At 33.6% G+C, this 12,487-nt stretch overlaps 1 long non-coding RNA gene across 1 annotated transcript in view; it reads left to right on the forward strand.

Annotated features, from left to right (window-relative positions):
- Nucleotides 1-10,918: 10,918 nt before the first annotated feature.
- LOC137616226 (uncharacterized) overlaps nt 10,919-12,487 on the forward strand; it is a 42,667-nt gene continuing 41,098 nt past the window's right edge. The window contains exon 1 of the long non-coding RNA XR_011039350.1: nt 10,919-11,182. This is a non-coding gene — a long non-coding RNA (uncharacterized lncRNA). The remainder of the gene's footprint in view (nt 11,183-12,487) is intronic.

Here is a 12,487-nt window from a genome sequence, read left to right on the forward strand (position 1 = left end):
GTTGGAAGACCAAGACCTACATGGCTTAGGACTATGAAGCGTGAAGTAGGAGATGACGACTGGCGAAATCTAACCGAGTCCCTTTGCGTCAATAGGCGTAGGAGATGATGATGATGATGATGCTGATGAAACATAATAATTAAAGAGGAAGTACTTGCCCAAAATAACGAAACTGAAAATTTCCGTAAAATCTGCAAAGAAATTGTCAGCACGAATATTACATAGTGTTATAATTTAGCTCTAAGTATAGGAAATAAACTTTTGGTAGGATGGGTCTATTCCTGCTCTTCATTTGCTATTTCAAACTCGTTATATTCAGTTGTTAACTAAACAGCAAAATATACAAAAAATTTGCAATCAGTTCAGGTCTTTTTCCCTATTGTGCAATTTCCACACATGTCTTTACCTCCAAGCAAACGGCAATGCAAATTTGTATCAAGTTATTCATAACTATTTATTTATAAACAGATGTTTAATAATAATTTAGCACTTAACTTAAAGTATGAATGGGATTATTATTATAAATTTAAAGGTACTCTTGATAATCATGTTGCCTGAGGAATAGGTTTAAGGATCATTGGCCCATGTTGATTTCAAACTAACCAGTATAGGGTTTAATCAAAGGCCCCTAATATGATATTCAAACACACTCAAACAAAGGCACATAAACACATAAAGAAAACAAGCACACATACATACATACACGCACACACACATATATATATATGTATATATGTATATATATATATATATATATGTGTGTATGTATATATATCGATAAATTGATATATATATATATATATATATATATATTTATATATATATATATGTATATATATATAATATACACACATAAATATATGTATTGTACTGTATACATACATACATATATATATATATATATATATATATATACATGCCTTTTCGTGTTTCCACGTATGTACCTCACATTGTCTTGGGGAAAAAAATGTATCTCTAACAGTACCGGACTAATTCCGACAATCTTCTCGTGTGAGGTTTACCCGACAATTTACTCGCATTCAAGGCATTATTTGGGAAATAGAGAGCAAGGCAATTTCGCTCTTGCTAGAAATATTAGAGGCTTCCAGCAATCAGGCCAAGAGACGAGAAAAATATAGGAGGCAAGCGCCACTCCTGACTCTAGCGGTCGTATATGGAAGTTGATTCCTGGAGTTTTATTATTATTATTATTATTGTTGTTGTTGTTGTTTTTGTTGTTGTTGTTGTTTTTATTATTAATACTATCATTATTATTAGGTAAGCCACAACCTTATTTGAAAAAGTTGGATGCTATAAGCCCAACAGCTCCAACATGGAAAAACAGCCCACTGGCGAAAGGAAATAAGGAAATAAATAAACTACAAGTCAAGTAATGAGCAATTAGAATAACGTATTATAAGATCAGTAACAATATTAAATAGATCTTTTACAAATAAACAATAAAAAGACCCTACGTATATACACACACAGGCATACGCATACACAGGCATACACACGCACACACACGCATACACACACACACACACACACACACATATATATATATATATATATATATATCACATTTCGAATATTTGCTTGTTTTAATACATCATATTATTCTCATGTAACAGTAAATTACATAGCACGAAAAATGGCCATAGATTACAGTGATGATACTTATGCAGTTATCAAGAAAAAAATTCTCTCTCTCTCTCTCTCTCTCTCTCTCTCTCTCTCTCTCTCTCCAGTATCTTAAAAGTTTAACCATTATATCGAGGCTAAAGTATAAGTTACGCTGATCGTCTAAACTTTAGGACTTCACGAAGTTCGCATTAGCAACTGAGCACGAAATTTGCGCAGTAAAATTTGGCAACAACTGAACTTTCTGTTATTTTACGGCAGGGGGCTGAAAGATCTATTTTGCACAAGTATATTTATATCGCACTTACTGCCAAAAGGAGTTAAGTGGAATTTTATTAACAAGATGAAAGGATTTCGTAGTACGGACAGATGCTAATGTTTTATGTTGCGAGTTCAAATAATAGAGAACTATCCGAGCATTGATATTGATAAAGTTTTTCTTTTATATTTGTATTCATCATCATTTGCAGTTATTATTATTATTATTATTATTATTATTATTATTATTATTATTATTATTATTATTATTATCATTATCTAAACTACAACCCCAGTTGGAAAAGCCGGATGCTATAATCCCAAGGGCTCCAAAAGTGAAAAAATACCCAAGTGGGGGAAAAATAGGGAAATAAATAAAGTATCTTTAAAATAACTGTTATACTCGTATTTTCCTTGGAACTGAACTAGTCAATGTTTTATTTCATAGTCACCATGGAATACCTCCAGCCCTTATAAAATAATAATATTTCAAAGATGTATATAGAGCGACTGCGGGAAAACCTCTGAGGAAGATTGTGTCTTTTGGAAAAAAAAAACTCATTAAAAAAAGTCAGAACACTTTCGAGAGGAGGATCAGAATAGTTTTTATAAAGAAATTTTTTCTGTACAGTAAGATGAAGAAAACATTCCAACGAATTTTCCAGGGTGTAATTTTGGAAGCTTAAAAAATGTTAGGAAAAATCTTCTGTCTTTTTTTTTTTCTTTTTATATAGGATACGACCGGTTTTATATGCTTAAAGGGAATGAAAAATCTGTTTGGGGTACGTATTTTACAAGCTAAAACATTCGAAAAAAAACTTGTAATAACAATCAATGTAAACTATATTTATTGATTGTATGACGAAAAGGGCATATCTTTTTAATTGATAATATCCTGTTTTAAAATCAGCTAAAATATTCTCACGTTGTATCTGGGCAGTTGATATTCTATATTGTACTTGGACTAAAGAAAAAAAATATAACTTGGTATCGCAAACGATTAAAGTATTTTAATTTACATTAGTTCTCTCATAACTTGATGGGATATTCATCAAGAGTTGATAAGAAAATAATTTCTCAAGTTTATCAGGTTGATAGCTGATAAGAGTTGCACTTGTTATTGCTGAAATACAAGTATGCATATATATATATATATATATATATATGTGTGTGTGTGTGTGTGTGTGTGTCTGTGTGCGCATGTATGCGTGTTATTTTATCTATTTTTCTTAACTGGATATAACTATAAAAATAACCATGTTTTGTAATAGCTATTTTATATATATATATATATATATATATATATGTATATATATATATATATATATATGTATATTATATATATACATATATATTAAATAGGTATTGCAAAATATGGTTATTTTTATAGTTATATCCAGTTAGGATAAACAGATAAAATAACACGCATACATGCACACACAGACACAGACACACACATATATATACAGTATATATATACATATATATATATATACATATATATATATATATATATATATCAACCAAACAAACCTTTTTGTACTGCCAGAAGATAAAAGGAAAAACCGTAAACCCAGAAAAATATAGTGCAGTCATTTTATTTCGTAGGCGGGATTAGGACACCCTAAGAATGGGTCCTTGGTGGGATATGTTCCTGAACCCAACCGTAAAAGAAAATATTACAAGTGAATTCCTTCTGTTTATCCGGGAACATTGTTTTTTATTGTAAGAGTGACGTAAATTTCCAAAATGGTCATCCCCGTCTGAATGCGTGCCAGCTATGGTGTTCCAGTAAGGCAACATTCCTTTTTTCCTTTTAAGACAAGACGTTTTATCCTTTATGTGCGTTAAAAGCATTGGTCTCCATTTGAACGGCCAGTGTATTTCATATATAAAATGTTACATATACCCCTTTTTTCCTTTATACATATACGTATAAATATATATGCAACCTTTTTGAGTGGAGATACCTTAACGTGGTGAAAGGATTTGTGTAACGCTATGATCGGCAAAGCTGCACTTCTTGCTGTACTTATCGGGGCCATCCATACTAGGTTGGGTTGTTGTGAGCGACTAAAGTCTCCTACCATCACCAATCCACAGTGCCTATGTTGGTGATGAAGACTGGCCAAACCCCAGACGTAAATAAGGACATGCCTGAGGCCTTTGTCTCCTGCTGGGGACAAGAAATGGTTGGCAAGAAATAATTGATATCCCTCTTCTTCAATACATCTCACCACACAGGCAATTCCATCATATATATTTGCTACATATTATAATGGTTTTCTATTTCAATACTGCAAAGTACTTTTTTTTAATTATGTAATGACGAGAGATAAAATAAATTGAAAAGTCCCGCGGGCTTCAAAAAGAACACTTCGTAAATCTCTTCTTGTGCATTATATTATTTCTTTCATTTTGGCCTTGAGAGAAATGCTCTTCACCAAACTTCATTAGTGAAGTCAAAGTCACCAGTGACTAATGTTTCATGATTCTTCCTTAAGAGTCGAGGTGTCCTGTTGGTAACGGTTTTGCCTGGTGATTGCCTGACTGGGGTTCGAGTCCCGCTCAAACTCGTTAGTGCCTTTGGTCGCTGCAACCTCATCCTTGGGGGAGCTTATATGTCTATCTGCTGAGTCGTCAGCAGCCATTGCCTGGCCCTTGTTGGTCCTAGCTTGCGTAGAGAGACGGCTTGGGCCATGGTGATTATATGTATATATATGGTCAGTCTCTAGGGCAGTGTCCTGCTTGCTAGGTCACTTACCCTTGCCTCTGCAATTCATGTGAGACCTTTAAGCCTTTAAGTGAAGTTCTTCCATTAATTTTGTGTGATTATTCCCAAGGAAAAATACTTTCATTATTTAGTCTATTTACACTAAGAATGTTTCAGTGTTTTTACATCTGTTGGGAATTTAAAGGAAACTTGGAATTCTACAAACGAATATTTTATTCTGGCTATTATGTATGTATGTATGTATGTATGTATGCATGCATGTATGTATGTATGCATGAATATACGTGTTTTATGTCAACAGCTCACTCTAACATAGCTAAACGATCTAGTTACCAAACGCATCAAAATATTGATTTTAACAATTTTACACAAAAATTTTTCTTATTATAAAAGATTATGAGTGTCACTATTGTTTTAATTAGGAAAATAATTAAACCAGGTTTGTTTAAATTCATTTCCTAAAAGTGAAATAGCAATGCGCTATAGAATAAAAGAAAACAGTTTATGAAACTGATTTTATTTTAATTAGTAGCAAGATAATAAAAAACTTAATTAATATTTAATCAAAATTACGACCTAGCTTTTTGCTCGAGGGACCATTGTATATTGTAAAACTGAGTGGAAACGGCGTAATAACATAAAGTTGAACGACTAAGCAAACACGTACAGAGGAACAGCAAGGCGTATTGTAATGACGCCGTGATACGCACAACAGACATTAGCGTAGGCGAAATTGTTGTATAATATCAATAAATAGCTGGTTAATAAGGAAATTAGCAATGCAATTTCTCTGTTCAGTATATGCAAGGTTTCCCGTGACAATTGTAATCTCGTTCTTAATGAAAGTTACAAATTTTTGGAGGCATGTGTGATTTTTTGTATTGTTATTGTTGAATGTTATACACTATATATCAATAAGAAATAGTGGGGAAACGACGAATTGTTTTATCAACACATTATATTCTTCTGAAAATCATACTTAATTTTTCGAGAGAAACAATTTTAATTGGATAAGAATTATTATTATTATTATTATTATTATTATTATTATTATTATTATTATTATTATTATTATTATTATTAGAAGTGGTGGTAATATTACAAGCAAGAACGACAGGCATGGACGTTTTCAATAGGCCACCACAAGGATTATAAGCTCGAGATAGAGATGACTGGCGAAATCTAACTGAGACCCTTTGCGTCAATAGGCGTAGATGATGATGAGGATATATATATACATATATATATATATATATATATATATGTATATATATATATATATATATAGATGTATATATATATTTATATATATATATATATATATATGTGTGTGTGTGTATATATATATATATATATATTTGTATACCTATATATATATGTGTATATATATATATATATATATGTGTGTGTGTGTGTGTGTATGTGGGTGTATGTAGGTTTTTTTAGTCATTACAGTTCACTCTGATACGACCAAACCTCCGACCTTAAGTACCCTAGTAAAAAAACTACCTAGGTTTGATAGAAATCACTGAAACATGACACTATCGCTCCCTTTGAGACGATGTTGGAGACGATATGATCACAGACGGTTTCCCAAAATTTAACCAAGCATCATATATCTATGAAATGTCACTTGGTGCAAGATAAAAAGACATGGGGAAGAAAAAGATGCTATCTCTCTCTCTCTCTCTCTCTCTCTCTCTCTCTCTGGAAGTATTGTAAACATTATAGAGGCTCTCTCTCTCTCTCTCTCTCTCTCTCTCTCTCTCTCTCGTTGTAGAGGATATGTAATAATTGATACTATTAGTGTAGTCAGTGTTTTTAGCTTTCTAGAAGCGTTTTAAACGTTATAAAGGCTCTCTCTCTCTCTCTCTCTCTCTCTCTCTCTCTCTCTCTCTCTCGTAGTAGTAGTAGTAGTAGTAGTAGTAGTAGTAGTAGTAGTAGTTGTAGTAGTAGTAGTAGTATTGTAAGTGTTGTAGAGGATATTCAGTAATTGATACTGTTAGTGTAGTCGGTGATTTTAGCCTTCGCGTTGTAAACGTTATAAATTTTCTCTCTCTCTCTCTCTCTCTCTCTCTCTCTCTCTCTCTCTGGAAGCCTTATAAACGTTGTAAAGGATATGCAGTAATGGATACTGTTAGTGTAGTCAGTAATTTTAGAGTTACTCTCTCTCTCTCTCTCTCTCTCTCTCTCTCTCTCTCTCTCTCTCTCTCCTAGAAATTCTGTTTATCCAGATGACTGCTTCAACAGTTCAAACTTGCAGCGAATGTTTTTATGTTGAACAGGGTGACATAGGTCTTTTTTTATAGTTTATATATGAAAAATCTATTTTAATGTTATTATTTTTCTTAAAGTGTTTTTAACTGTTCATTGCTTCTCTCATATTGTATTTATTTCCGTATTTCCTTTCCTCTCTGGGCTATTTTTTACTGTTGGAGCCCATGGGCTTAAAGCTTCCTGCTTTGCCTACTAGGGTTGTAGCTTAGCTACTACTACTACTACTACTACTACTAATAATAATAATAATAATAATAATTATAATAATTAATAAAAAAAAACTTATGATTTATTTGTGACTAAATACATCCTTATAATTATGACCTTAATTACTTGAATTAAAGACTTATAATTTTCAATAGTAGTAGAAAGATTTTTTTTTTTTTTATATATAATTATAACCAAATGCAGCTTAAAAAGCATACTATCCTCTAGGATAGAGACATTCCCAGAACTACTGATCATTTATACGGAAAATGAGACCTCTATAAGAATTGAAATTGTGGTGGCCGACGTGGTAACGTCCCTGACTGGTGATGACCAGACTATGGTTCGAGTCCCGCTCTAACTAGTTAGTTCCATTAGTCGCTGCAACTTCACCATCCTTGTGAGCTAAGAATGAGGGGTTTGGGGAAGACTGTAGGTCTATCTGCTGAGTCCTTAGCAGCCATTGCCTGGCCCTCCTTAGTCCTAGCTTAGGTGGAGAGAAGGCTTGGGCGCAAATCATATGTATATATGGTCAATCTCTAGGGCAATGTCCTGCTTGCTAGGGCAATGTCACTGTCACTTAGCTCTGCCATTCATGAGCCGCCTTTAAACCTTCAAAATTATTAAAATTTAAGACTGCATGCTTATCATTTCACAAAATATCCTTTCTTTATAATTGAATTCCTAGAATGAAATACATATTTTCATCTTGGATATTTTGCATTTTCTACATGCTGTATATTGTATAGATACACAATTAATCCTATCAAACATGAATAATTCTTCCATTAACAAGGGATATATCTTTTAAAAGTTCAGTTCTAGCATAAAATTGAATGTTTTTCAATGAATTATACAACTCCTGTAAATACCACTTCATCAAAATAAAAAGTTTCTATTCACCTTTACAAGCCACATGTATTTTTTACTTTATTTTTTTCTTTACAGAAAATCTCGTCTTCCGTATCTTTTTGCGATAAGGACATCAGTGAATCCGTATATTATCCCTCGACGCTTGGTGATATAAAACTCTGTCCATTTACCTTTTCGCTGAGGAGTTTTTTTTACTGTGGACAAGTTAAAAACATTTTGCCTCTTTTAACAAAAATGGTGACATTCTATTGAAATATGCTTCAATTTGAATCGTTTTCAAATTGTATTTATGTTGGAATACACGTGTTCATGGGATATATATATATATATATATATATATGCACACACATATAGTGACAGAATGGAAGATAAGAGCAGATATTCAGTGTGTCAGCACTCTAATGACAACATTGTAGGAGATAGTGGAGTAGGATAGATATCCTGTGTCCTCCAGACTAGATGAAAGGAAGTGGAACTAGAGAGATAGATGATAGGTGTAAGCTCTATTACAGCGTGCCACGAGAGACAAGTTTGAATCATTTTTACGAGAGTTTGAGGCAGCTATTAGAACAGTGAAAGAGAAGCTATTCATAGCAGCAGACATGAATGGCAGAGAGGGGAAGAGAATAGCTGAAGCCCCTGGGCTTATAGCATCCTGCTTTTCCAACTAGGAAGTAATAATAATAATAATAATAATAATAATAATAATAATAATAATAATAATAATAATAATAATAATAATAATAATAAAACGAAAGTACTTTATAACCCATTACAAGTTTTGCTTTCTTCAAAAAAAAAAAAGAAAAAAGTTAAAAGTCCTAAGAATTGAGCAATTAATCAGGTCACAGCAGCTCTGTCGTCAGAAGGTTTCTAGATGATGGATTAATGTTGGGAAGTGACTAATGGAATTTGGGAAGTAATGAAGTTTCCATACAAGGGAAGGAAATTGATCACGATAAGAGTGATTAAGGACTCAGTATGGAGTCTGCTGACGAGAAATCGGACTGGGAGGACTCACAGAAGTGGACATAATTTCATCCACGGTATATATAGACCTTGATTTCATCCAACCAGATACACAATTAGCGAATCTCTTTATTTCATACATTAGATAAATCTTATATATATATATATATATATATATATATATATATATATATATAAATATATATATATATATATATATATATATATATCTATTTATTTATTGAGATTATTTTTTAGTACATCTGAAAAAAATGAATGCTCGTCCATTGGAATTATTATGTTAGGGAATTCTATAGATCTGCAGAAATCTGTTCCTGCTAATAAATGAAGTCTCTTGTCTGAGTAGTTATGTACGTATGACCTACCAGTTCTTTCCGTTCCATTTCCATTTAAGGTTGTGGTGGCCGATGTGGTAACGTCCCTGACTGGTGAACGACTGACTGGGGTTCGAGTCCTGGTCATACTCGTTAGTTCCTTTGGTCGCTATAACATCATCATCCTTGTGAGCTAAGGAAGGGGGATTTTGGGGAGTCTATAGGTCTATCTGCTGAGTCATTAGCAGCCATTGCCTGGCCGTCCCTGGACCCAGTTTAGATGGAGAAGGGTCTTGGGCGCTGATCATATGGTATATATGGTCAGTTTCTAGAGCATTGTCCTGCTTGATAGGGCAATGCCACTGTCCCTTGCCTCTGCCGTTCATGAGCGACCTTTATTTTACTTGTGAGCTAAGGATGTGGGGTTTGGGGGAGGCTATAATTCTGTCTGCTGAGTCATCAGCAGCTATTGGCTGGCCCTACCTGGTCCCATCTTGGATGGAGAGGGGGCTTGGCCACTGATCATATGGTATATATGGTCAGTTTCTAGGACATTCTCCTGCTTGATTGGGCATTGTTACTGACCCTTGCCTCTGCCATTCATGAACGACATTTAAACTTTTTAAGTGCACTGAGGAGTTGTCCATTCTGACAAAATCTGGACTAGCATCAACACAGCCACAGGAGAATAGATCGACTCATTTTATTTTATTTACTTTAGCAAAAAATACAAACACCAAACGATATTTTCTGTTATAAATCTTGCAATAGTTCATGATTTCACTCATATTAAGTGAGTTCCTAGAAAAAAATAATATATATATATATATATATATATATATATATATATATATATATATATATATATATATATATATATATATAATATATATATATATATATATATATATATATACAGAGAGAGAGAGAGAGAGAGAGAGAGAGAGAGAGAGAGAGAGAGAGAGAGAGAGAGAGAGAGAGAGAGAGAGAGAGAGAGAGAGAGACGGTTAACCATTTTTATTCTGGAACAAAGTTAATTGTCCCTAGTCACCTATTAGTTATCTTCCAGGACATATTGTACGATAGGTAGGAACCGGGTCGTTGCTGTTTAACATAAATATTATTGGGTTCTTGCAGCATTTTACCCGCAATGAACAGATTATATATATATATATATATATATATATATATATATATATATATATATATATATATATATATATATATATATATATAGATACTGCTTGTGTGATCTGCGCGTGTACAAGGGCATATGAATGTATGCATTTCTTTATGTGGTGTCTTGACTCCTTGCATAGAATTCGAAAAAAATCCGAGAAAGAAGTCAGAGAAGTAGTTCATGATTTTTTCTCCAGCTAATGGTAAATCCAGCCAAGTTAAGCATGCGTTTAATTTATAATATTTTGTTCTCTCTCTATTCAAGTCTATGCAAAAGCAAAATACGTTTAAATAGTGTTCTTTAATTTTCACGTTCCAATATTCCTGCCGAATGTATTGCTCCGCACTCGTCTGAGTCATTAGTCCCCGACTCCAGGGTTGCCAGTTTGGCCATTTACAGGCCAAAAAAAACTCAAATTTGGCCTTTTTTAAAGAAATTGGTTGGCCATTAGTAATATGAAGGCGGGCCTTAAGTACTATATATCTGGCCTTTTTCTGTTAATGGTTTGGCATTTTAGAGCTTCTGTTGATCAGAAGTTGGCCTTTTCTCATTTAGAAAACCTTGCAACCCTGCCCAACTCCCCGGCCCGGTCGTTGTTAGAGGAAGGCAACGACAGGATCATCTCTCATGTTTACATTTTTTTGGCAATTCAACGTCACAATTTTTCCCCAAATGTTGGTACCGTTAATTTAGACACCAGATCAGGTATTTTAAGTTATGTTTACTATTATTTCCTGATAGAACAAAGGATAAATATTAGTTTGCAATTCTGGTAGGCCTTCTACGTTTTCAATGGGCAGTCATAGGCCAAGACATTTTACCAATGGCCAAGTCTAATGTAGAATAAAATAAATATTAGGTTAGTTTCATTAGAATGTGGAACTTTGAAATATTTATAACCATTGGTTCATGGGATACTTCCATAGTGAGTCATTTATTTTTGTTACCTTCACCAGAAGGTCATGCTTTGGTATTTGTTTGTTTGTGGGTTGTCTAACTCAAACACTGTTTGACCTAATCTCATGAAATCTGGTGGGATGATTGGTCGTGATCCTGGGACAATGTCAGTAGATTTTGGAAGTGATTGGATTAAAGGTATAAAATATCACTTTTCTACAGTATATCGTAGTCAATTTGTCTCCGTTTTGATTGAAACTAGGACCAAAATGTGCACGATTCAATTGTCTATCTTGTGATATACATAATTGGGTGAAAAAAGTCTTTGCTGCATCATGGTCAAATTTTATTCAGTTTGCATGAAACTAGTACCAATATATGCATAATTAATTTGTCGATATAGTGCTATAGGTTATATTACGATAGTCCCACCCAGCCACATATGTATGAAAACTCCCTTTTTCCATTAGTTTTCCTGCTTTGTTGTGTCCTGATGTTATTACCTTCAGCTGGGATAATGAAAAATAATGAACTCTGTAAGAAATTAATGGTGGAAACCAACAAAACAGGAAAACTAACAAATAAAATTTTCATGCATAATGAGGAACACTATTCACTGAATCACCCTCTGGCCCTTTTTCTATCAAACGTAAACTTCTCTAAATACTTGTATCTACGAGTATGTTCGTTAATGAACATACTAATTATATACATAGTAGTCTTTTCTCCGCCATGGCTCGCTTCCCACGCAATTAATCATTACATCACTACTCCTATGTTCTGGCAAATGGTACAGATTGGGCTACGCTCGTTTGCCCGCGTAGTGGCGAGTATTTTGTCGTATCGTTAGTTTACACTGAGCCTTGCTCTAAGAATATGTTGGTTAATAAACTAATGAATTATTCACATACTGGTTTTCGCTCCACTATGGCTCGCTTCGATCACTGTTAACACTGTTAAACATTACATCACTGCTCGTATGTTCTGGCAAGCTGTACATATTGTGCTATGCGCGTTTACCGTGTGTGAGTGAGTATTTTGTCGTATCCTAAGTTTACACCGAGCCTCAAATCTTTGTGACTTGCCTTAAAAGTCAGAGTCAGAGTATACAAA

The sequence above is a fragment of the Palaemon carinicauda genome, chromosome 22, assembly GCF_036898095.1.
Source record: "Palaemon carinicauda isolate YSFRI2023 chromosome 22, ASM3689809v2, whole genome shotgun sequence".
In the NCBI taxonomy this organism is placed as follows: Eukaryota; Metazoa; Arthropoda; class Malacostraca; order Decapoda; family Palaemonidae; genus Palaemon; species Palaemon carinicauda.